Source organism: Pongo pygmaeus, chromosome 16 (genome assembly GCF_028885625.2).
Source record: "Pongo pygmaeus isolate AG05252 chromosome 16, NHGRI_mPonPyg2-v2.0_pri, whole genome shotgun sequence".
Lineage (NCBI taxonomy): Eukaryota > Metazoa > Chordata > Mammalia > Primates > Hominidae > Pongo > Pongo pygmaeus.
In genome coordinates, this window is record NC_072389.2 from 21,702,648 (window position 1) to 21,729,798 (window position 27,151).

Sequence of the window (27,151 nt, forward strand, 5' to 3'; positions counted from 1 at the left end):
TCAAACTAGCTTCAACTTTGTTCATCCCTTTATCTAGAAAATGGCTTCTAGTTGCTTATCCCAAAACTTTGACATCATTCTTGCTTTTCTTTCAACCCACAGATTTGATCCATTGCTACATCCTGTCAATTTTCCCTCCAAAGATTACTTTTAATTTAGCACGTCTTTCCATCTTTACTGCCTTTCTTGTAGCCTAAGTCCTTAATAGCTAATCTAAACTGCATTAACATCTTTCTGTTCTGTTCTCCCAGCTCCCACCATGATTCCCTCCAGTCTGTTCTTCAAGCAGCAGCCAAAGTGATTATGTTAAAAGGTAATTCAGAGACTGTCATTCTTGCATTCCCCAAAGCCCTTCAATGGCTTGTCCTTGCGTTAATGATGAAATTGAGGATTCTTGTTTGTCTCCTTTAGGCTCTTCCTACACTGTCCATCTCCCTGCCCTTTTAAAACAGACTAATTTCTTTCTTCTTTTTTTTTTTTTAAAGAGACAGGGTCTCATCTGTCACCCAGGCTGGGATACAGCAACATGATCATGCCTCATTGCAGACTCATCCTCCCGGGCTCAAGCGATCCTCCTGCCTCAGCCTCCCATGTAGCTGGGACTGCAGACATGTGCCATCATGCTCAGCCAGTTTTTTTTTATTTTTGTAGAGAAGGGGGTCTCACTGTGTTGCTCAGGCTGGCCTTGAGCCTCCCAAAATACTGGCATTACAGGCATGAGCCACCATACCTGGCCTGACTCCATTTTTTAGAGCAATTTTAGATTCACAGCAAAATTTAGTGGAAGGTGGAATTTTCCCATAGGCCCCCCCGCTTCCTTAAATGCACAACCTCCCCTACTATCAACATTCCCCACTAAAGTGATACAGTTATTACAGTCGATGAACCTACGTTGACACATTATAATCACCCAAAGTTCATAGTTTACATTAGGGCTCACTCTTGGTGTAAATTCTATGAGTTTGGACAAATGTATAATGACATGTATCCACTCTTATAGTATAATGCAGAGCAGTTTCACTGACCTAAAAATCCTCTATGCTTTGCTCTTTCATCCCTCTCTCCTCACTAACCCCTGGCAACCATGGATCTTTTTACTGTCTCCATAGTTTTGCCTTTTCCGGAATGTCATAGAGTTGGAATCATATACTATATAGCCTTTTCGGATTGGCTTCTTTCATGTAGTAATATATTATACATTTAAGTTTCCTCAGTGTCTTTTCATGGCTTGGTAGCTCATTTCCTTTTTTTTTAATTTAAAAAATTTAAGATAAAAAAATTAAATTAATGGAATGTTTCACAAATTTGCATGTCATCCTGGCAGAGGGGCCATGCTAATCATCTCTATCATTCCAATTTTAGTATATGTGCTGCGGAAGCGAGCACAATAGCTCATTTCCTTTTAACACTGAATAATATTCCATTGTCTGGATGTACCACAGTTTATTTATCCATTCACCTACTGAAGGACACTATGGTTGCTTTCTACTTTTGGTAACCAAAAGTAGACTTTTGACAAAAGGTCAAAGCTTACCATGTAATTGTTCCATTTTATAAACCGTCTATTTTTCCCCTTTATTGCCATCAGTTAAGTTTTGGGCTCTTTGACCAAATGATAATAGTAATCCTTCTCAGTGGGATTATGCTTTTGTTTTCCAAGTTCTTGACAATGATCATGCATTGCTTTTATAATTAAAATGAATTGTTATTAAAAGCAATTTAGGTTGGGTGCATTGGCTTCTGCCTATAATCACAACACTTTGGGAGGCCAAGACAGGAGGATTCCTTAAGCCTAGGAGTTCAAGACCAGCCTGGGCAACATGGGAAAACCTCGTTTCTACAAGAACTTTTAAAAATTAGCTGGGTGTGTTGGCGCAAGCCTATGGTCCTGGCTGCTTGCTACTCAGGAACCTGAGGCAAGAGACTCGCCTGAGTCCAGGTGCTTGAGGCTGCACTGAGCTATGATTGTACCACTGTACTCCAGCCTATGATAGGGCGAGACCCTGTTTCTAAAAAATAAAAATATAAATAAATAAAAGAAATTTAGTCTGGCCTCAAGGAGTTCACTCTGGATAAGGTGATGTTTGGATACTGAGGTTTTGAAAAGTTGAGTAAAAGTTAGATAAACCAAGGTGAGGAAGAGAATGACAAGCAGAAGGGACAGGAATGTAACAGCAGGTGCAGATGTGTTTAAGGGTCCAGGAGTGCATTCTGTAGAGTTGAGATGAGAATACCCATGGAATAGTGCTAGGAGATGAGGCTGCCAGTGGAGGTGAGAAACCAATCATTAACTTATTCTGAAAGTTGAAAGAGGAGCTGTTTCATAATTTCATAAAGAATTTGGGCTTGTCTTTAGAAAGGTCATTTCAGTGGCAAAGTGGCAGATTATTTGCAGAGGACAGGATGTAGCCAAACAGTAGAAGGTCAAGTATGGGATAACAAGAGCTTAAAATAAGGCAAGAGGTAGGATGAATTAAATGGAGACAAATTCTAAAGATTAAGGGTGCATTTTTTTTTGAGACAGGGTCTTGCTTTGTTGTCCAGGCTGGAGTGTAATGGTGTGGTTACAGCTCACTATAGCCTTGAGCTCCTGGGCTCAAGTAATCCTCCCAACTTAGTCTGCACTCCATCCCCCAAGTAGCTGGGACTACAGGAATGTTTCACCATGCTAGGATAATTTTTATTGTTTACATTTTTTGTAGAGATCAGGTCTCACTATGTTGCCCAGGCTGATCTCCAACTCCTGGCTTCAAGCAACCTTCGTACCTTGGCCCCCCACAACACTGGGGTTATAGGCATGAGCCACTGAGCCTGGCCCTAGAAACAGATCTTTTTTTTCTTTTTTAATCAAACCATGCTTTATAACATAGGTACAATTTTTTATTTCTTTTTTAATAGTACTTTTTAAAAAATTATGCTTTAAGTTCTAGGGTACATGTGCACAACGTGCAGGTTTGTTACATATGTATACATGCACCATGTTGGCATGCTACACCCATTAACTCGTCATTTACATTAGGTATATCTCCCAATGCTATCCCTCCCCGCTTCCCCCACCCCACAACCAGCCCCAGTGTGTGATGTTCCCCTTCCTGTGTCCAAGTGTTCTCATTGTTCAATTCCCACCTATGAGTGAGAACATGCAGTGTTTGGTTTTTTGTCCTTGCGATAGTTTGCTGAGAATGATGGTTTCCGGCTTCATGTAGCATGTACCAGCTTCATGTAGCACGTAGACTGTATTGCGAAGGAATGTCCATACAAAGGACATGAACTCATCTTTTTTATGGCTGCATAGTATTCCATGCTGTATATGTGCCACATTTTCTTAATCCAGTCTATCATTGATGGGCATTTGGGTTGGTTCCAAGTCTTTGCTATTGTGAATAGTGCCGCAATAAACATACGTGTGCATGTGTCGTTATAGCAGCATGATTTATAATCCTTTGGGTATATACCCAGTAATAGGATGGCTGGGTCAAATGGTATTTCTAGTTCTAGATCCTTGAGGAATCGCTACTCTGTCTTCCACAATGGTTAAACCAGTTTACAGTCCCACCAACAGTGTAAAAGTGTTCCTGTTTCTCCACATCCCCTCCAGCACCTGCTGTTTCCTGACTTTTTACTGATCACCATTCTAACTGGTGTGAGATGGTATCTCATTGTGGTTTTGATTTGCATTTCTCTGATGGCCAGTGATGATGAGCATTTTTTCATGTGTCTGTTGGCTACATAAATGTCTTCTTTTGAGAAGTGTCTGTTCATATCCTTTGCCGACTTTTTGATTGGGTTGTTTGTTTTTTTCTTGTAAATTTGTTTGAGTTCTTTGTAGATTCTGGGTATTAGCCCTTTGTCAGATGAGTAGATTGCAAAAATTTTCTCCCATTCTGTAGGTTGCCTGTTCACTCTGATGGTAGTTTATTTTGCTGTGCAGAAGCTCTTCAGTTTAATTAGATCCCATTTGTCAATTTTGGCTTTTGTTGCCATTGCTTTTGGTGTTTTAGACATGAAGTCCTTGCCCATGCCTAGGTCCTGAATGGTACTGCCTAGGTTTTCTTCTAGGGTTTTTGTGGTTTTAGGTCTAACGTTTAAGTCTTTAATCCATCTTGAATTAATTTTTGTATAAGTTATAAGGCAGGAATCCAGTTTCAGCTTTCTACATATGGCTAGCCAGTTTTCTCAGCACCATTTCTTAAATAGGGAATCCTTTCCCCATTTCTTGTTTTTGTCAGGTTTTTCAAAGATCAGATGGTTGTAGATGTGTGGTATTGTTTCTGAGGGCTCTGTTCTGTTCCATTGGTCTATATCTCTGTTTTGGTACCAGTACCATGGTGTTCTGGTTACTGTAGCCTTGTAGTATAGTTTGAAGTCAGGTAGCGTGATGCCTCCAGCTTTGTTCTTTTGGCTTAGGATTGCCTTGGCAATGCGGGCTCTTTTTTGGTTCCATATGAACTTTGAAGTAGTTTTTTCCAGTTCTGTGAAGAAAGTCATAGGTAGCTTGATGGGGTGGCATTGAATCTATAAATTGCCTTGGGCAGTACAGCCATTTTCACAATATTGATTCTTCCTATCCATGAGCATGGAATGTTCTTCCATTTGTTTGTGTCCTCTTTTATTTCATTGAGCAGTGGTTTGTAGTTCTCCTTGAAGAGGTCCTTCACATCCCTGGTAAGTTGGATTCCTAGGTATTTTATTCTCTTTGAAGCAATTGTGAATGGGAGTTCAGTCATGATTTGGCTCTCAGTCTGTTATTGGTGTGTAAGAATGCTTGTGATTTTTGCACATTGATTTTGTATCCTGAGACTTTGCTGAAGTTGCTTATCAGCTTAAGGAGATTTTGGGCTGAGACGATGGGGTTTTCTAAATATGCAATCATGTCATCTGCAAACAGGGACGATTTGACTTCCTCTTTTCCTGTTTCAATACCCTTTATTTCTTTCTCCTGCGTGATTGCCCTGGCCAGAACTTCCAACACTATGTTGAATAGGAGTGGTGAGAGAGGTCATCCCTGTCTTGTGCCAGTTTTCAAAGGGAATGCTTCCAGTTTTTGCCCATTCAGTATGATATTGGCTGTGGGTTTTTCATAAATAGCTCTTATTATTTTGAGATACGTTCCATCAATACCTAATTTATTGAGAGTTTTTTAGTATGAAGGGCTGTTGAATTTTGTCAAAGGCCTTTTCTGCATCTATTGAGATAGTCATGTGCTTTTTCTCTTTGGTTCTGTTTATATGCTGGATTACATTTATTGATTTGTGTATATTGAACCAGCCTTGCATCCCAGGGATGAAGCCCACTTGATCATGGTGGATAAGCTTTTTGATGTGCTGCTGGATTCAGTTTGCCAGTATTTTACTGAGGATTTTTGCGTCGATGTTCAACAGGGATATTGGTCTAAAATTCTTTTTTTGTTGTTGTTGTGTCTCTGCCAGTCTTTGGTATCAGGATGATGCTGGCCTCATAAAATGAGTTAGGGAAGATTCCCTCTTTTTCTATTGATTGGAATAGTTTCAGAAGGAATGGTACCAGCTCCTCCTTGTACCTCTGGTAGAATTCGGCTGTGAATCCATCTGGTCCTGGACTTTTTTTGGTTGGTAAGCTATTAATTATTGCCTCAATTTCAGAGCCCGTTATTGGTCTATTCAGGGATTCACCTTGTTCCTGGTTTAGTCTTGGGAGGATGTATGTGTCCAGGAATTTATCCATTTCTTCTAGATTTTCTAGTTTATTTGCGTAGAGGTATTTATAGTAGTCTCTGATGGTAGTTTGTATTTCTGTGGGATCAGTGGTGATATCCCGTTTATCATTTTTTATTGCGCCTATTTGATTATTCTGTCTTTTCTTCTTTATTAGTCTTGCTAGCAGTCTATCAATTTTGTTGATCTTTTCAAAAAACCAGCTCCTGGATTCATTGATTTTTTTGAAGGGTTTTTTGTGTCTCTATCTCCTTCAGTTCCACTCTGATCTTAGTTATTTCTTGCCTTCTGCTAGCTTTTGAATGTGTTTGCTCTTGCTTCTCTAGTTCTTTTAATTGTGATGTTAGGGTGTCAGTTTTAGATCTTTCCTGCTTTCTTTTGTGGGCATTTAATGCTGTAAATTTCCCTCTACACACTGTTTTAAATGTGTCCCAGAGATTCTGGTGTGTTGTATCTTTGTTCTCATTGGTTTCAAAGAACATCTTTATTTCTGCCTTCATTTCTTTATGTACCCAGTAGTCATTCAGGAGCAGGTTGTTCAGTTTCCATGTAGTTGAGTGGTTTTGAGTGAGTTTCTTAATCTTGAGTTGTAGTTTGATTGCACTATGATCTGAGAGACAGTTTGTTATAATTTCTGTTCTTTGCCATTTGCTGAGAACTGCTTTACTTCCAACCATGTGGTCAGTTTTGGAATAAGTGCAATATGGTGCTGAGAAGAATGTATATTCTGTTGATTTGGGGTGGAGAGGAAACAGATCTTTTAGGGCTGAATATTTAGTTGGATGTGGGGAGCGAGAGAATGATATCTAGATTTCTGATATCATGATTAAGTAGATAGACAGTGAGACCATTCGTCAAGACAAAATATTGGGTGAGAACCAGGGGCATGGGGCAAAGGTGATGAGCTGAGTGTGCCTGTGAATATCTGAGTTGATGTATGAATTTAGAGCTTAGGAGAGAAATCTAGACTAGAAATATAGATCTGGGGCTGTCACATGGTTAAATCTAATGATCTAATGTCCTTGGGGACTGAGTAAGGAGGACAGGTTGTGCTCTCAAGTACAGAGTCCTGGTGCCCATAATTGAAGGAACAAGCACAGGGAGAGGTGCCCCTGATGGGGACTGAACAGAATAGCCTCCTATATAGTAGAGAAACCATGAAAAATAGAAGATAAGGGTGGGTGAGCATTTAAGAAGGCAGGTCAGCAGTGGCACATACTTCAGAGAAGTCAAGAAGAACTGAAATCCACCCACTTCATTTTGACTAAAGATCACTGACAACAGCTGGTGCAGCCTCAGTGCTGGAGTTGGACTAGGCACTGGCAGGGGATGCAGGATGCATTAGTTTCCTGTGGCAGCTGTGACAAATTACCACAAATTTGGTGGCTTAAAACAACAGTAGTTTATTCTCTCACACTTCTAGAGGCCAGAAGTTCAAAATCAGGGTATCAGCAGGGTTGGTTCTTGGCTGGAGGCTCTGAGGGAGAATCCATTCCTTGCCTCTCTTCTAGCTTCTGGTGCTGGAATTTGGGCTTGTCTTTAGAAAGAGCCCATTTGCAGGAGCCCAGACTGGGAGCAGCAGGTGGGCAGGATGGAGGGAAAGGAGGAGGGTGGGTGACTCTAAAATTTAAGCTTCATTAACTTTATGGTAAGTCCATGAATGAACAACAATATATGTTGCCAAGTGGGTGGGTGGGTGGAGTATTGATTTAGATGTAGGAATATACAACTAATGAAGTAAAGTTTGGGCTAATCAAAAGAGTTGATAGGCAGAAACAAAGGGGACAGATTTTTGTGCCAATGATTTTTTGTGTTCCTTGCTTGTGGAAGCATCACTCTAATCTCTGCCTTCATCTGCACCTTACCTCCTCTTGTCTATCTCTATGTTTTCCCCTCCTTTCATAAGGACACCTTCATATGATTTCATCTCAACATCCTTAATTACATTTGCAAAGATATTTTTCCACATATGGTCACATTCACAGGTTCTGGGTGCCATGTCTTTTTTTGGGGGGAGTGCACAATTCAACCCACTGCACATGGTAAGGAATGAATAGGCTGAAATGAGTAGGGATGATGAGCATAAACCCGCCTTTCAAAAAGCATAAATCAGAAGAATAGAGGGAAAGCTACAACTACAGCCAGAGGGGATGTCAGGTCCAGGAAGAATGTCTTCAAGATCAGAGATACTTGGAAAAGCACTGGAGCAGATGCAGCTTTTAGGGTACCTGAAGCATATATAATTAGAAGGGCCCTCTTTATTTATTAATTTTTGAGACAAAGTCTTTCTCACCCAGGCTGGAGTTCAGCCTTGTGAGGCTGGTGCTATCACGGCTCATTGCAGCCTTGTCCTCCTGGGCTCAAGTGATTCTCCCATCTCAACCTCTCGAGTAGCTGGGACCACAGGTGTGCACCATTGGCTAATTCATGGCAGATTCTTACATAGAAATCTTTCCCAGTTGCAGCCCAGCTTCCCTTCCCCACATCAAATACTTCAATTCCCCGCAACTTTAAGCGTTTGTGGGAGTCCAGACTGGGAGCAGCAGGTGGGCAAGACAGAGGGAAAAGGAGAGAGTGGTTGACCCTGAAACTTAAGCTTCATTAACTTCATGGTAAATCCATGAATGAGCAAGGATATATGTTGCCAGGCAGGTGGGTGAGTGGAGTATTGACTGAGAGGTAGAAATATACAACGAATGCAGTGAAGTTCCTGGGCTCTTCAAAGGAGTTGATAACAGAAACAAAGGAGACAGATTGCTCGTGGACAAGGAGGAGGGACACCTTTTCCCTTGAGGAAGGTAGGAAGGGGGAAATATGGGCCACTGAACAGTTTGTATGGGAATGGACAGGAAGGTGAAATATTGTTTGATGGCCTCAACTGAGTGAAATATAAAGCAAAGGCATCTAATCAGAATGAGGGGGCAGGATTTTGAGGAGGAATGAGAAATTTGAAGATGCTCTGAGGAAAATAGAGATGACAAAATATGGTTAGAGAACAATGCCTTATGCAACTAGAGGGAGTAGAAAACCATTGCCGTTGGCACAGTTGGTGTGTGAAGCTAAGGTCACTTTGCCCTTGGGTCAAGGTCATGGACCTGCTTGGTGGCTTCCTGTGATGGATAGGTGTGATCAGGACTGTGTAGACTTCAGATTTAGAAAGAACTGCATTCAGATTTGATTTCTGCAACTAATTAACTGAAGACCACTTGGCAAGTCCCTTACCATCTTTGAACCTTGGCTTTTTCATCAGGTAAAAAGGAGGTATTATCCTCCTTGTAGGTCCTGTTTTCAATTCATTCTTCCACAAACCAACATGCTAAGTGCCCAGCACAATAGCTGACACACAAGAGGCCTGCAGTCAACATGAACTCCCCTTCCCGCGTTTACCCTTCTGCTCACTACTCACCACCCCCTGTTCTTATTAATGGTCTAAGTCCAGTTGCTTAGTTGGCTCCAGGAGTTTCCAGGGTTTAAAGGGGCTTGCAGGATAAAGGTGGTTTCAGTATGAATTAGTGCATTTTAAATGAGTGCTTCTAATCACGTTTTTGTGATTCTAATGAGTAAGCCAGTTCTTTGGGTGATGAGGAGTGATACCCTGGTTGCTGAAAGCTGGATGCTCTTTTGGCTAGGTGATTTGAATCAAATAATTATATGTTCTTCCTCAGAAGTGACTTAGACACTTCTTGGTAGAATTCAGTATCTTTCCTTCAACAGGATAATGTTCACATAAATGTCCTGTCTTGTGCCTTGTGGCCATGGGCATCAGTTAGGCAGATTCAGTGTCTGGTGCTGGCCTACTTCCTGCTTCCTGGTGATTCTTTCTGCTTGCCCCAGGATCACTGATGTGAGCCATAATGACTACTTGGCATAGACTACACGTAAGTCTTGTAAATGTCTGTATAGTTTTCTCATTTAAATGAACATGTCACAATGCTCTTGGGAACAACTTTCCATTAACCTGAGTACAGCAGACAGCCTGAGACAGTGGTGCTCACTGAATTAAATTTGCTTCTGCTTTGGAGGTCTGATTTTTATTAGAGGCACGACCTGGTTGGTACCAGCTCTGCAGACCAAGTTTGATTTGTCATTCATGTTTATTGAATTCCCTGATAGCTGTGCAGATGAAGAAACCACTTAGAATTTAGAATAAAAATAAAAATAATAGCAACTAACACTGGGTGCTTAGCCCAGGTATCAGGCATTGTGGAAGCCCTTTACTGTTAGCTCCTCATAATCCTATCAAGTAGGTACAGTATTTATTCCCCACTTTGTTGATAAAGAAACTGGAAATTGAAGAGGCTAAGTAAATTGCCCAAGTTGTACAGTATAGTATCTTAGTCAGTTTGGGCAGCTATCACTAGCTACCATAGATTGGGTGGCATATTAACAACAGAAATTTATTTTTTACATTTCTAGAGGCTGGGAAGTCCAAAATTAAAGTGCTGGCAGATTCAGTGTCTGGTGAGGGTCTGCTTCCTGCCTCCTGGTTCATAGAGGCTGTGTCCTCACATGGCAGAAGGGATGAGGGAGGTATCCAGGGTATCCTTTATAAGGGTACTAATCCTATTCATGAGGGCTGCACCCTCATGACCAATCACCCCCCAAATGTTTCACCTCCTAATACCATCAACTCGAGGGTTAGGTCTCTGCATATGAATTTTGGGTGCAGACACATTCAGTCTTTCGCACATAGCTAGGAAGTGGTAGAGCTGGAATTTGAACCCAGACAACCTAATTCCAGAATCCAATTTCTTAATTATTGGGCCATATTGATGATACTTTCTGTATTGGTACAAGTGTAGCTGAAGTTTGTAACTGAAAATGAGATATAATTCGGTAAAGAACAGTCAGTTCAACAGATGATTCATGCTTAGATGGCTTAGTACAGGGATTAAAACTCAAATGTCTGCATACTGCCCCAGAGAGAAACTGCCCAGATGTAGTCACATTGGCTGGTGACTATAGTGGTGAACTGGGGGATACATGCTCATTGTGAAGGGAGCAACTATGTATAAACATGTCGGAAGTTTTGTTTCATTTTTGTTTTTGTCAAGAGAAGCGGGAAAACTGGATTTTAATGTGAAACTTCCAATTTTAAAAATCGTCTTCCTGTTAATAACCGTGCTTTATCAATTAATGGTTATATTATAGTCCTGTATAGTGTAGGCTAGGTTTTCCTGCAGTAACCAACAACCCCCAAAGCTCAGTAGCTTAAAACAATTAAAGGTTACTTCTTGCTGATGCCACTTGTCCAACAGTGGTCAACAGGAGCCTCAGCTCTTAGAACGTCTTGGATACTCAGGCTGAGGTAGGCTTTATTTGGACATATTTTTTACATAATAACTGCAATAGTGCAAGGGGAACATGAGACTCAGACACAGACCCTTAAATCTTCTTATAGAAGTGACACAGATCAATCACTTAGACTCATATTTCATTGGCCAAAGTTAGTTAATGACCATACCTAACTTCAAAGGGGATGGAGAAGTGCAGACCTTCTGTGGGCTGAAAGAAACAAAATGTTTTTGAGTATTCCTACTGACTAGCACAGCTCCATATACTCTGATTTTTAAGGCAGAAATGTCAGATTTTTTCCCCCAAGTTAGATTCCAATTTGCAGAGATTTCAAACAGTTGATTTAAAAAAAAAATGTTTTGTTCTTGAATGATTAAATTTGACTGCTCTGAAAAATTCATATTTTGCTTCATTTGGACTAGTGACACTTATTTAAGTATTATCTTTTAGCTGATCAGGAAATCATATGCAGGAACTGTGAAAAAATTTTTAGCTGAAGTGATGATTTATAGATGAATATTTATTCCAAAAAGCACTACTCATATATTTTAAATATTTGTTTATGTCATCCACTATCTTGTGTAACTTGTCTCATTAACTACACTGTAAGGTAAGAATCTTATGTTACTAATTTATACTCTGTAGTTTCTGGCAGTATAGAAAATTGTTATTTAATAGATGTTAATAAATTTTACTGATATATCCATCAATTAGTAGTTAATAAATCACTATAATTAGAGATCATGACTTCAGATGATGTCATAGAAGTTGGAAACACTTCAGGCAATTTTTAAGAAGTTGCTTATTGTTGGGCTGGGCGCGGTGGCTCACGCCTGTAATCCTAGCACCTTGGGAGGCTGGGGCGGGCAGATCGCAAGGTCAGGAGATTGAGACCACCCTGGCTAACACGGTGAAACCCTGTCTCTACTAAAAATACAAAAACTTAGCTGGGCGTGGTGGCGGGCGCCTGTAGTCCCAGCTACTCGGGAGGCTGAGGCAGGAGAATGGCGTGAACCCAGGAGGCGGAGCTTGCAATGAGCTGAGATCGTGCCACTGCACTCCAGCCTGGGCGACACAGCGAGACTCTGTCTCAAAAAAAAAGAAAAAAAAAAAAGTTGCTTATTGTTGATTATGATGGGATATGAAAGCCAAAATTCAGTAGCCCCTCAATTTCAAAGGCATTTCTGGCTTATTCCTTATGAATCACAAGGCAAGACTTTCTTTTCAAATATCATTTTTCTGTGATGTTTTCACATGCTTTATCTTGCTATAACATTTGGATGAATTGTAACTTAAAAAAAATTATAAGTGCTCAGGGAGGTATTCAATTGCCCGAGATCTTGCAAGGCCTTAAACACTCTTCAAAACAAGCCCCTCCTAGCTCCTAAGCCCACATCCTTCCTCGATGACCAGCTAGAGAGTGATTCTCAGTCTCATGAAATGCAGAGTGCTCAGGGACATGAATGTGTGAGGACAGAGTCTGGCCCAGGGGCAGTGTTTCTATAATTTAATAGTGGTATTACTCCCCTTGGAGAAAGTTACATGAACACAAATTACTCATTGATTGAATCTTGACCATGCAAGTGTGTTTCCAAAATCATTCACTCTTAAGTTGTTCCACATGTACTGGTAAATATTAATTTAATGGCATGTGTAACTGGGCTTTTGTTGTTGTTGTCTATCTGCTGATACTTAAGGTAGAGGAAGTTGTAATGTAGTGTTAAGATTCTGAGTCAGATAACTTGGGTTTTAAAACCATTACCAACACTATATACTAGCTGTGTAATATTGGCAAATCATTTACTCAGTAATGTTTAGATTCCTTATTTATAAAATAGAGTTAAAGGTATCACCTGCATCATAAAATTGCTCTGAAGATTAAATAATGTGTACAATATTCGTGGCATAATGCCAGGTACATGCTAAGCATTCAATACAAATCAGCAATTATTAATATTGTATTACTATCTTTATAAAATCATATAATCAGGATTAAAGGATCTCAAAAGTCATTGGATTAAGCAACTCATCCAATAATTTAATCCCCCCTACAATTTTTCCACCAAGACATCTCCTAGACTATGATTGAATACTTATTATTAGATATCTCTGACTTTTCAAACTTTCTCATATTGAACCAAATTATGCTTAAACCTGTAGCTTTCACCATTTGGAAATACACAGAACAAAAGTAGACCCTTTCCTCATGATAGCTCTTCGTGAATTTGGAAATATCTCTAATCATAAGCTATTCTCTAAACTTCCTTGAAACTTACTACCTCTCCCTGAAATTTTCACTTGATCTTTCTCTTTCCCTTCAACACCAAAACGTTGGAAAGAATAGTGTGTAAATCATTGTCTCAGCTTCCTCTAGTTTCCTTTCTTCTTCAACAGCTTGGATGTAGAGTCTGATTCAACACCAAAATGTTGGAAAGAATAGTGTGTAAATCATTGTCTCAGCTTCCTCTAGTTTCCTTTCTTCTTCAACAGCTTGGATGTAGAGTCTGATTCAACACCAAAATGTTGGAAAGAATAGTGTGTAAATCATTGTCTCAGCTTCCTCTAGTTTCCTTTCTTCTTCAACAGCTTGAATGTAGAGCCTGATTCAACACCTCCAAGCTGAAGCATGAGGGCTACCCGGGAGTCAAAATCAGATGAAAAACAGAGAGAAATAATAACATTGGCCCTCTTTTATTGAATCCTTTATAGTGTTTGGATCATTATACTAAGAATTTTGCATATATTTTCTCATTGAATCCTCACTAGGCCCTATGTGAAGTATATGTTGGTATTATTATCTCTATTTTACTGTTGAGGAAAACGAGTCTCTGAGAGTTTGAATTTTTCAACATCCTGCCCCTTAAAAGGTTGGTGGGTGGATCCAGGTTTGTACGTGGGTGTTTTCTTCCTCCAAAGTCCCTGCACTTAAACACCAGGTTTATAAATAAAGTTAGATGAATATGGGAAGGAAGAAAGAGATAAACCACCAAATCAGTTGATATTATTGTCATTTACACATTATGTAAAATATACGCTTAAGAAAAAAAAAACATAAGACATGATCTTTTTTCTCATATAAGGAATCTTACAATCTAGCAAATACACATATGTACACATGAAAAATGACAGAAGGAAAGATAGCAGTATAAACACATATTTTATATGAGACATCTCTCCTTTTAATTATTTTTTATATTTTAAAAATTGTTTATAAATAAATAGATATAATGACAGAGGTAGAGATACATAGGCATAGGTACAGCTAATGATAAAGACAAGGAGATATAAAGATATAGATAAAGACTATAGACAGCTATTAATATAGGGATATAGGGATTTAGAGATAGAAGTAAAAATAGAAAAACAGATATTTAAAGTAAAACTATGAACCAGAAGGTTAGACATCAAATTTAGGACAGTGGTTGTTTTGGGGAGGAAATGAGAGAATAGGACAAGTGTAGGGCTGGGGAGAGAGGAAACGTCTGTAATGTTCTGTTTATTTTATATGCATAAAAATACCTGCGCTGGGCAGTGTGGTACATGCCTGTAATCCCTGCATTTTGGGAGGCCAAGGCAGGAGGATCACTTGATCCCAGGAATTCAAGACCTGCCTGGGAAACATAGGGAGACCCTGTCTTTACATCAAATTTTAAAAAGCTAGGTGTTGGGGCGCAGGCCTGTGACTCAACCTCCCAGGCTGAAGTGATCTCAGCTACTTGGGAGGCTGAGGTGGGAGGATCACTTGAGCCCAGGAGGTTGAGGCTGCAGTGAGCCACAATCCCACTATTGCACTCCAACCTGGGCAACAGAGTGAGATCTTGTCTTGAAAAATAAAGCACAGAAATCTGAATAAAAATATAAATAGAAAAGAGAGGGGATATGGAGGGACAGCTTCAAATCTTAATATTAATATTTCAGCCTTGCATTAGCATCATATAAATGATACTATCCTGTAAGACATTATATTATTTACATTTATAAAACTATGTTCTCATAAAAGAGAGCCAAACTGTACATTTAAGAATTACATCACAACTAAGCTTCCTGAAATGAAGGGAGCTCCCCCTCCCCTGGCTTTGGGCACCACTGACCGCCATGCTTCTGTTGGCAGGCAGTGGGCTGCGATTGGCAACTGGGAAGCAATGCCAAGGAGGACAACTGTGGAGTCTGTGCCGGCGATGGCTTCACCTGCAGGCTCGTACGGGGACAATCGAAGTCACACGTTTCTCCTGAGAAAAGTAGGTTTTAAACCCAACACGTTATTACCATCATACAAGATGTATTTTAGACCATCTATTGCTAGAATAACATTTTCTTTTTTTCTTTTTTTTAAATTTTATTATTATTATACTTTAAGTTTTAGGGTGCATGTGCACAACGTGCAGGTTTGTTACATATGTATACATGTGCCATGTTGGTGTGCTACACCCATTAACTCGTCACTTAGCATTAGGTATATCTCTTAATGCCATCCCTCCCTCCTCCCCCCACCCCACAACAGTCCCCAGGGTGTGATGTTCCCCTTCCTGTGTCCATGTGTTCTCATTGTTCAATTCCCACCTATGAGTGAGAACATGCGGTGTTTGGTTTTTTGTCCTTGTGATAGTTTGCTGAGAATAATGGTTTCCAGTTTCATCCATGTCCCTACAAAGGACATGAACTCATCCTTTTTTACAGCTGCATAGTATTCCATGGTGTATTTGTGCCACATTTTCTTAATCCAGTCTATTGTTGTTGGACATTTAGATTGGTTCCAAGTCTTTGCTATTGTGAATAGTGCTGCAATAAACATACGTGTGCATGTGTCTTTATAGCAGCATGATTTATAATCCTTTGGGTATATACCCAGTAATGGGATGGCTGGGTCAAAGGGTATTTCTAGTTCTAGATCCCTGAGGAGTCGCCACACTGACTTTCACAATGGTTGAACTAGTTTACAGTCCCACCAACAGTGTAAAAGTGTTCCTGTTTCTCCACATCCCCTCCAGCACCTGTTGTTTCCTGACTTTTTAATGATCGCCATTCTAACTGGTGTGAGATGGTATCTCATTGTGGTTTTGATTTGCATTTCTCTGATGGCCAGTGATGATGAGCATTTTTTCATGTGTCTTTTGGTTGCATAAATGTCTTCTTTTGAGAAGTGTCTGTTCATGTCCTTCGCCCACTTTTTGATGGGGTTGTTTGTTTTTTTCTTGTAAATTTGTTTGAGTTCATTGTAGATTCTGGATATTAGCCCTTTGTCAGATGAGTAGGTTGCAAAAATTTTCTCCCATTGTGTAGGTTGCCTGTTCACTCTGATGGTAGTTTCTTTTGCAGTGCAAAAGCTCTTTAGTTTAATCAGATCCCATTTGTCAATTATATGAATAACATTTTCTGAATGCTAAGCTTTTTTAGTTGGAAGTAGCTTTTGTACCAACTTTCTAAAAGTGAAATTTCTTCCAAAAAGTGTGTATCAAACTTTTGTTCCCATTATATCTTCGAAGAGGACCTGTTTCTTTGAACCTTTGCCAATGCAGGGTATTACTGTTTTAAAAATATGTATTTACCAATTTTTCAGGTAAATCGTGAAATAATAATTTCCTTTATTTGTCTTCCTTTGACTGCTAACAAGCTAGAAAATATTGTTGTGTATCTATTGACCATTTATAGTTTGTAATTTCTCAGTTAGCTATTGAAGCCATTTATCAGTTTTCCTATTTGGATGTAGATCTTTTCTTCATTGTTGAGAGCTTTTAATATATCACCAATACTAACATTTTTTCTGTCATACCTATTTCAAATATGGTTCCAGTTTGTTCATTGACTTTCAATTTTGTATAATTAGAGTTTCTAAGTTTCTAAGTATTATGTATTTGGAAATTTCCATCTTTTCATTTTAATAATGTCTGTCTTTTAAAACATCCTTTAGTTTGGGGAATCAGTAAACTTTTTCTGTAAAGGGATAGATAATAAATATTTTAGGCTTTGCTGGCCATATAGTCTCAACTACTCAACACAGCTGTTGCAGTGTAAAAGCACACAGAGACACCTGTAAATAGATCAGCATGGCTACATTCCAATGAAACTTTATTTACAAAAATAGCCTGAAGGCTGAATTTGGCCCTCAGGTTTGTTAACCACTCCCTTAAAGGAAACAAAAATCATTCATGTATGTTTTCTGCCAGTACTTTTATGGTTTTGTTTTTCTTTATAATAATTCTTTCTGAATACCCCCTTGTTGGTGGTATTCAGTTATAAATGTAGGTGAGTTCAGCCAAAGATTTGATTTTAAATCTTTTATTCATTTGAATTTAGTTTGATGTAACTTGTAAAGTCGGCATCTTACTTATTTTCCCAAATGGGGAAAGCATTACAGGAGGGTGGAGGGTTTTCCAGGCAGAGGAAACACAAAGTTCATGGCGTGACACTGGAGAAGAGCCTGGGTTTTTTGAGGAACTCCTAATATGTTGTTCAGGCCTGACTGTACATTGAATAGGGTAGAAGATAAGACAGAATGGCATTCGGAGTCAAAGCCTTCATTATTGTGTTTTATTTTTCAGATTAAGTGGAGCCATCAAAGCGATTTAGGCAGTGGAGTGATATGGTTAGGTTAGTGTTTTAGTAAAATAATTCTGGTGGCGTATGGAGGCTGGATTACCTGTCAGATGAGCTTGGAAGCAGGGAGTCCAAATAGGAAATGTCTTTCAAACTATTCAAGAGTGTTTAAAATAATGAGGCCTTGATCTAGGGTAGCGTGGCAGGAAACATAGAGGAAGGAACAGCTGGAGAGATCTTTAGCATGTAGAATGAACAGAGTTTGGTAATTCTTTGAATGACAGCTATAAGAGAAAAGAAGCAGCTAGAATGGCCCAAATTTTCCACCTTGTGCAGCTGGGTGGACATGTTTGCTATTCATTTGGGTAAGGAATTCATGAAGAGGAGACACATAACAGAGGTGAGCGTCTACCTCCCTGAATTTTATTCTCTCCAGAATTTTCACCCCGTAAGTATCCAATGCCCAAGTATCTTTCTGACGCCTGCAAACAGATGTGATTATATTTTGTTTATGGTTGGAGGGTTTATCTGAAACGTGCTAGTTTATCATGGCTGATAGCAAAACCCCTTGTTGGTGGTATTCAGTTATAAATGTAGGTGAGTTCATCCAAAGAGAGTATATAGAATATAAGAGGAAGCCAATAATTGCATCCTGAGGAAAAGCTGAAGTCAAAGCATTTAGCCAGGGAAGACGTTTAAGGGAATCCAACTGAGAAGGAATGAATAGAGTAAGTAGGTAAATGCAGAACTTAGCAAGAGCAGTACCATGACCCCAAAGGAATAAGTAATTCCAAAAATGAGGTGGGGGTGGCCAGCAATGTTAAATGCTCTTATGAGTTCAACTGGAATAAGGGCCCAAAAGTTTGTCTTTGGCAATTTGAAGGTCATTTGTGATGTGAACAAGAGTGATTTTGATGAACTTCAGGCTGAAATCAAAGCTTGATTGCAATGGGTTGATGAGTAAAGAGAATGTATAGAGGGAAGGATTTGCTCAGGACAAGAGGAGAGGAACAGACCAATACCCTGTCAACAACTACATAGCTCTACAGGGTTGGTTGGAGAACACCGTGAGGTGTTCCAGCCTATTGTCTTTATTTGGCTCTTCATTAGGAGATAGAGTTGGCCACTAGGAGTGAGGGCTCAGAGACTTGAGCCTGTTCCCATGAAGGAAAGAAGAAGGAGCCATCAACAACAGTACAAAGATAGAAGAGTAGCTGTACGGGCCTAGCTGAGATTGGAAACCATGAATTCATGGAGGTTCCAATTTCTGGACTTCATGAAGGAGGTGGCTTTGAATGGTGGTATACCAATGAGAAATGTATTCTACTGGAAATCACAGAAAACTCAACTTAGAAGCATTGGAGTTTATAAATCTTTTCTAATAAAAAGCCTGGAGTAGGCAGCTAAGGCTGGGGATGCTGTTTTACTGTGTCCTTCAGGAACCAGGCACCTTTCTCTCTTCTTCACATCCTTAGAGGGTGGCTTTTGCCTCCGTGGCTGCAAAGTCATTATTGGACATTGAGATGTTACATCCACATCCCAGATAATAAGGAAGAACATAGTGTGAAAAGCATTTTTTTAAATACTGTGTTCTTTATCCAGGAAAGGATATTCTCCCCAGGGAATTTTGCTTCGTTGACCAGAATTATGGTGTGTGACACCTCGGCTTCCAAGGAGGCAGGAAACCAAGTAGTTAGCATTCTATCCATTCTGCTATTACTAATGTTGATCACATGCTTTGTAATTCCCAAAGTTCTCTTCAGACTTATCATTTAATTCTACCAGCATTCTTACATTATAATTTGGATAATGTCCTGCCTGTTTTACAGATGAGGAAACTAAGGATGAGAAATGTTAAGAAACATCTCCCATAATTAATTATGAAAGGAAATATTGGGAAATAGTTAAGAAATTGGGGTCTGGAGCCAGCCTTCCAGGGTTAAGTCCTGGGTCTGTTGCTTATGAGCTGTGCAGAGTTATTTAATTTATTTCACTTCCATGGGTATCTTGGATCTCTAATTTTAAACTGGGAATAACAACAGTACTGCCTTTGTAGAGCTGTTGTCAGGATTTAAAAGATCAACCCATGTTGAGAACTCCAAATAGCATAGTAACTAGAGAGTACTCAGTAAATGCTAGCTGCGTTTTTGTTAAAACTATTACTCATTGGGATACCAAAGGATGTCACACTGATATGGGATGGCGGCAGGAAATTGAAGGGCCTGGGTGAGGACAGGGACTCTGTTTTCACACCCAAATGTTGCATTTTCAAAGACCACTCTGGCCTGCCATGCCCCCCATTCTGTGCCTATAAAAACCCCAAGACCCTAGCAGTCACACACACAAGTGACTGGGTGTTGAGAGGAACACATTGGCAGAAAAACACACAGACACCGACAGGCTGTTGACAGTGGAACGACACAGACGCAGAGGGAAATTTGGCTGAGGGTGGACAGACGAGAGCCCAGCTGCTAAGGGACACCAGGGGAAGACTACCTTCCCACTTCATCCCTCTTCCCCTCCCCATCCATCTGCTGAGAGCTACCTCCACCATTGAATAAAACCTTGCACTCATTCTCCAAGCCCATGGTACTGGAAGAAATGAATCACACATGGGCTTGGAGAATGTGTGCAAAGGTTTGTTGAACGGTGGAGGTAGCTCTCAGCAGATGGATGGGGAGGCAGAAGGGGGATGCAGTGGCAAGGGATACAGAAAGCCCTGGGATACAGAAAGCCCTCTGTCCTTGAGATAAGGCAGAGGTTCTAACTGAGCTGATTAACACAAGCCACCTGCGGACAGCTAAGCTGAAAGAGCACACTGTAACACACGCTGGAACTTTGGGAGCTGTAAACACTCAACTCTAGTTGCTGCCTTGGGGTTGGAGCCCCAACCTCCCTATAACCTGCCCGTCTGCATGCTCCCCCTAGGGGCTTGAGCTGCTGGGCACAGAAGAAGCGAGCCATTCCTCCTGTTGCATGCCCTGGGAGGGGGATAAGGGAACTTTGCCCCTTTCAATACCTCTTATATACTTTAAATGTAAATGTGGGTATTCGTAAACATATTTGAAAGTCAACAATCAGTCCATCTGGGGATTGATTTCAAGAGAGCTACTGCTTGGTATGGAGGACAACATTGAAAGTGTGAAAACAGAGTGAATTGTAGGACAAACCAAAGTTTTAGGACTCAGATCAGTGAACACAGTTTGAAGAGACAGGCTATACTGAGAAGTGTTCCTTCAGGAAGGCATGTGGATGAGGGGAGTAAGGGAGAAAGACAGTAGCCAGATCAGGCTGTAATGGAAGTGTGTAGAGTTAGTATTGCTCTTAGAAAGTTTGGAAATCTCATCAGAAAATACCTCGTTTTCTCAGGGTCCAAGAAAGATTAGAACTTGAGATAATTCTAATTGAACCAGGATAAATGCCAAATGAAGTTGTGCCAAAAAGGGCAGTCTTATTTGGAGAAGTGTGCAGAAGAGGTACTGAAATGCAAGGTAGTTCATTATTCTCTCTCTCTCTCTCTTGATTTTCAGCTTTTGGATTACATATGCTTTTGAGAATCTATTAAAAGTTATGCATTTTCTTTCCAGGAAAATATATGTGTACTTATAAGCCCCACATTTGCCATTCTGATTTTTTGTGAGGTTCTCAGACCCCTGATGCCTGTTAGGACATTCCAGGTTAAGAACCCCTAAAATGTCCTTTTTTTTTTAATCAATTTCTACATAGAAAGGGGAACTGGAGGGCACAGATCCTTCAGTGCAGGGCATGAGTGACATGGTATAAGCCAGGAAGATCCCACAGGATGCTGGCATTTTATCAGGTTCCGTATGCGTGTGCTTGAGCTAAGGCTAAAGGTAGCAAAGATTCCTGCCTGCGAGAAAACACAGTCCTTCACCATCTTGATTCTAATTATGGCCCCGTCACGTCTGTTACAGCGCGGAAACTGACCAGCTGAAGCTGTTTTTGGCTGGGATTTTTCCCTAGGCCATATGGAAGCAGTTCCCTAGAATCATGCTTTGTGTGAAAGAAATGTGGGAAATGAAGCCATGTCTCCCCCTGAGTGTGCATCACTGCAGCCTGCAGAATCCACGCAGCTCCTACATCCACACCTTGCCAAGAATTCATTCCAATCTTCCCTGGGACTCACCCTGAGTCAGGACATGGCAATGAGATGCTGTTGGCACAGCCCTGCACTGGAGCAAGTGCACAAGGCTGCATACAGGATATCATTTCCATCACGCGGTGAGGCAGACACAAGGTGTAAGAGCCTGGAGCCAAAACCTTTGCTATGAAAAAAATCAGAAATTTATCCAGATACAACACACAGATTTCCTGTTCAGAGGGAGAAGGAGAGAGACGGAACTGACAACCAACATAAACAGCTTTGGATGTTGGAAAAGAAAACTAGAGGCCACTCAGGTATTAAAGAGAGAAAGCTCTAAAAACAACAACAAACATATCTGTTTAGAGAGTCTTGACTTGGCATTTAGAAACTTAGTTGTATTTCCAAATTTGTTCCTTATTTTGGTCTTGTCCACATCAGGGCACACATGTGTGAGGCAAATAAACAAGATCTGCTTGTCTATTCTAAGCTTTTTGTCCATTTTTACATGGTGGCAGCCAAGCCTATTGATACAGTGATACCTAAGGCCAACTGGGAACACCAGCATTTTGCTCAAGTTTTGACAGTATGAAGATAAACACACTCTTCTAATGGATTCCTTGACACAAATAGAATCCTGGGCTAGGTGGATCGTAGGGCTGCCTCACAGGGTAATTCTTAAGAGTTTTTCCCTTCATCCACTGTTCATGTCTCCTTTGACTGTCACTCCCAAAAACCATTTACAAATTTAACTTATTCCATAACAAGGAAGATTGTATAGGATATAAAGGGTCTGCTAACATGGTAACATGGATTGGTTTTCATTCTCCTGTCTTCCCACATCATCTCTTTCTACCTCCACATTCGTCTTTCTAGGGTGAGATTCTGGCTGGTCATACTCTTCTATCAGAACTGTGGCTGAGAAAGGAATATTCAAACCAAAGACCCTGTTCCTTTTAATGGAATTAAAAGTTGCCCCCTCCTCCATTTAATTCAGCAAGGGAGAGTGTGGCCTGGAAGGAAGACCCTGTGTCTAGAAATAAAGACTCCTGAGTTCTAGTCCTTGCCTAGCTCTTTTACATGTTTTTGTGTGTCTTCTGGCCCCGTGCATGAAGAGAGATAATGGAAAAATAGCATGTAGACTGTGTTGCGAAGGAATGTCATAGATTGTATTTTACATGGAGAAGCAGACAGACTGTGAAGAACTCCCTGGCCTCTTCATGAATCGCCTTACACCTATGATAAAATCCGCATCCCTCTCCAAAGCCTTTAAAGCCTGTATCATCTGGCCCCTGTGTTACATCATGTGCTGCCATCTGCTCCTCATTCCCTAATCTCCAGTTACACTGGCTTTCTGGGAGATTCCAGAATGTCAGGTGCCCATTCTCCCCGTGGGCCTTTGCACCAACCCATCCCCGAACCTGGAACATGTGTCTCCCTGCTCTTCAACGTAGTTACCTCTTTCTCAACCTTGAGCACAAGTGTCGCCTCCTCAGAGAGGCTTTCTTTGACCACTCTACGTAAAGTAGGCCCTTCTCTTTTCTGTTTAGTTCTTGCTTAGCCTTGAGGGAAAGAAGTGGTTATTTCATTTATTTGTTTAATTTGCCTCTCCCACTAGTAAGCTTTGCAAGAGCAGGCACCATGTCTGTGGTGTTCACCATTTTATTCCTAGTGCTAGTGCAGTACTGAACACATCCTAGGAGCTCAGTTAATGTTGAACAAATGAATACATGGCCTTCGCTGGAGATGATTCTGCTTCCTGTTATGATTTCAGTGGGACTAAATGATATTGTGCAATAGAACTGGACTGGAAGCCAAAGACTGGGGAAATAACCTCAGTTTGACCTCTAACAATCTATCTTCTTAGGCAAGATGCTTCATTTACTGGTGCCTCAACTTTTTCATCTGCACAGTGAGCATGGACAATTTATATGACCTCTTCTAGCTCTGAAAATCTATTAAGTGTATGTGTAAGTTGTTCGTTGTTTTAAAAAAAAATAGATATTAGGATTGAATGGAGTTTAGAGAAACAAGTCCCAGGAACTTATATGAAGCAATTTTCCAAACTTTTAATGAAAGGCTTGACAGTGATGGCTTGTCTTTATTCTTAAAGGACCCAGGAAATTTTAGATATACCACAAGAATGAGTTGGTGTGAAGTTTCCTCTTATCTCCCATGAACTGCTACTTGGTTGCCTTTTAACATGTTACTGTCACAGCCTGCAAGAGGGAGGTTTAGTTTGTGCATTGACCCCCTCATTGGTATGTGAGCTCCTCAAGAACCTCATGCACCTGGCCCAGTACCTGGCACCCAATATGTTTCCAATAAAGGTGTGTTGACTTGACCTACACAGAATTGAAGAGCCCACTTAGACCAGCATCCCTATGGCAGCAGTCCTTGAGGAATGTGAATTAAAATCAGAAGCAGCTTATTGGTAGCCAAGCACTGCAACACCCGGGGTCACCCAGGAGACCTGACACCTGCTGACCAGCTGAGAGCACTGGGATTATTAGTAAAAATACTTATTGGGAAAATGATAATAATAGTGGCCCCCAGAGTTTGTATGCTTACACTGTGCTATGTATTTGTCATGTATGACATTATTTATTCTTAACATAACCCTACAAGGTAGGTACTACTATACCCCTCCACCCCCCATTTAACAAATGGAGAAATAGGCTCAGTGAAATTAAGCACCTTGGTCAAGGTCTCACAAATGGCGAGTGGTCAAGATGGTTCTGACCTCAGAGTTCATGTGCTTAACCACTCTCCCAAAGTGTCTTCCAAGGACAGCTAGATGAGCATGAGACGAGAGGCGCACCGAGGCTTAGAGTGATGGGACAGGGAACAAAGGTAGCACAGAAATGGAGCCAGAGGGGAGCAAAGACTGCCTCAGCCAACCTACCCCTTGTTTCCCTTTGGCAGAGCCCAGCCAGCTCCATGGTTCCTAACCCAGGGTGCACATCAGGAGCACTTGGGGAACTTGTCCCACATTCTAATCCTCAGGCCCCACCCTAGAATTTTGAGGGGTAAATCTGGGCAATTGTAGGCTACCAAACTCCCCAAGTGGCCGCTGGCCCATGCCTGTGGTTAACGCCTCTGCTTTTCAGTGTCCGATGTCCCACTACAGAGTCAGAAGGCAGATGACTGTTTTATCCTCACCAGCCTCCTGATTTCTTAGAGGCAGTATAAAGGGCAGAAAATGGGAGTTACACTATGATGCTCGAGAACATCTGGACAGATATTTGTTATTAGATGCTGTGTGACATAGTCCCATCTCCTGCATGCTGTTCCAAAGCTAGCCCTGCCAATGAGCACAGAAGCACACATTATTTGTCAGTCGGCCTGTTACCATGGTCTTTTGAGGTAAAGGCAATTTAGGCCAGTAAATAAACATACCTCAGGTTGGGAACAGAGGTTTCTGCATAGGAGCTAAGGGCTGAAGATACTCATTTGCAGATTCAGCAATCAGAGACTTTAGTAATGTGGCCTAACAGCTCAAGGCATGCGAGTCAGTTTTGAGTTTGCAGCCGATTGTTCTCAACAAGGCAAAGCTCTGCTGTGTTCCTGCCTTCCTTTGTAAAAAATTTGCATTAATTTCCTACATTTGCTTTTTCTACTTTTGCTTACCGGCATACTGCGTTTTTCTCACCCCCATTTGCAAAGTAGTGTATAGACAGTCCTCCAGCTGCAGAATCAGTGTTGCTACCCATTGACTTTTCCTTTTTTTGCCTTCCAAAATCCCTCACTGCTCCTACAGAATGACAGATGAACTTGAAGCAAACCTTACTATCCTACTTTTGAAAAATTGTGCAGACCCTGTTCTGTACAGTGCCACGCTAGGTAACTCTTTTTTTTTTTTTTTTTTTTTTTTGTTTGAGATGGAGTTTTGCTCTTGTTGCCCAGGCTGGAGTGCAATGGTGCAATCTCAGTGCAATGGTGCAGCCTCCACCTCCCGGGTTCAAGTGATTCTCCTGCCTCAGCCTTCTGAATAGCTGGGATTACAGTCACGTGCCACCATGCCTGGCTAATTTTGTATTTTTAGTAGAGATGGAGTTTCACCATGTTGGTCAGGCTGGTCTTGAACTCCTGACCTCAGGTGATCCACTTGCATCAGCCTCCCAAAGTGCTGGGATTATGGGCGTGAGCCACCGTGCCCTGCCTCGGTGACTCTTTTTAGTCTAAGTGATGACAGATAGTTATGGGTGTGTGAGGGCATTAACAAACACTTTTTTTTTTTTCAGTTTACAAAATGTTTTCACAACATTATCTCATTTTAAAAAATGAATTCCTTAAAAATAAAACCTTTTTTTTGCAATTTTCTATAGTGTTCAAATTATTAGTATTAGCATGTATTTAAAAACATTTCTTATTTTTTTTTAAAAAACTACTTTATGCCTTGGGAATGGGGGTGTGTGTGTGTGTGTGTGTGTGTGTGTGTGTGTGTGTTTGAATCTAAATAGCAGAAGGAGAAATAAATGCAGGTTCTAGAAATGTAACATGAAAAATACTCGACAGAAAATTTTGTTCAGAAAAAAAAACCCAACCAACTAAAAAAACACACACCAAAAAAAAAATAAATAAAAAACAAAACAAAAATAGAAAAGTGGGGGTGAGGTTGTCAAAGTGAAAGTCACTAACACATCCTTTTCCTTGTTCTACCTTGGAATGTATATATTTAGGTTGATGTAGTTCTGGTTGAACTTTATAGTGAAAATAAATGATCTGATATAAATTACAGTGCTTTTGGGCTGAAACTGATGTTTATTGATTAGTTAATATTGTTTGGACAATTTATTTCCTGTACATCTTGCTACTTAGCAAAGCTGTGATATCCAGCAGGAAATGAGACATAGAAAAAATACGATGGAACACCTGGACTTCAGCATTTACGTGTGGGAGGGAAAGTCAGTGAATCTTAGGTCAGTCCAGTGATTGCAAAATCAAACAAGTGAAACTCATAAAATGAAACTCTGTGTGATGAGTGAATTTGAGTTTATACAGCATCACCTGGTCTCATAGTAGAAGGATTTAAAAGCATAGTTTTGGGTCCTTACCCTGGTTCTAATGCTTAGGAACACTGTGATCTTGGGCAAGTCACTTTAACCTTGTAAAATTTTAATTGTCTTAATTGTAGAAATGAGTTTTCATTAGAATGAATGAGGTAATTTATCTCAAGTTCCTTAGCATGTTGCCTGGTGGCAGAGTAAGTGCTCAACATGGTTTTAATAATAATTTATACTTACCCAACCCCTAATTGGCACCAGGTTCTTTTCTAAGCCCTTTGCATATATTACCTCATTGAACACTCATAACAACCCCTTGGAACAGGTATTCTATTATCCTCATTTCACAGATGTAACTGAGGCACAGAGAGGGTAAGTAACTTGCCCAAGGTCACACAGCAAGTGGCGGTGCTGGTATTCCAACCCAGGTTGTCTGGCTCCAGAATCTGTGATCATAACCACTATACCATATTGCCTCTCTCAGTAGTTTATAGAGTAAAAATAATGCAAATGGCATTTAA

At 40.5% G+C, this 27,151-nt stretch overlaps 1 non-coding gene and 1 pseudogene across 1 annotated transcript; one reads left to right on the top strand and one right to left on the bottom strand.

Moving 5' to 3' along the window:
* The window catches only part of LOC129026623 (ADAMTS-like protein 3), a 128,121-nt pseudogene that overhangs the window by 46,335 nt on the left and 54,635 nt on the right, over positions 1–27,151 (top strand).
* On the bottom strand, positions 1,282–1,386 carry LOC129014964 (U6 spliceosomal RNA). Its single transcript, XR_008494476.2, has one exon. It is a non-coding gene; the product is annotated as a U6 spliceosomal RNA (small nuclear RNA).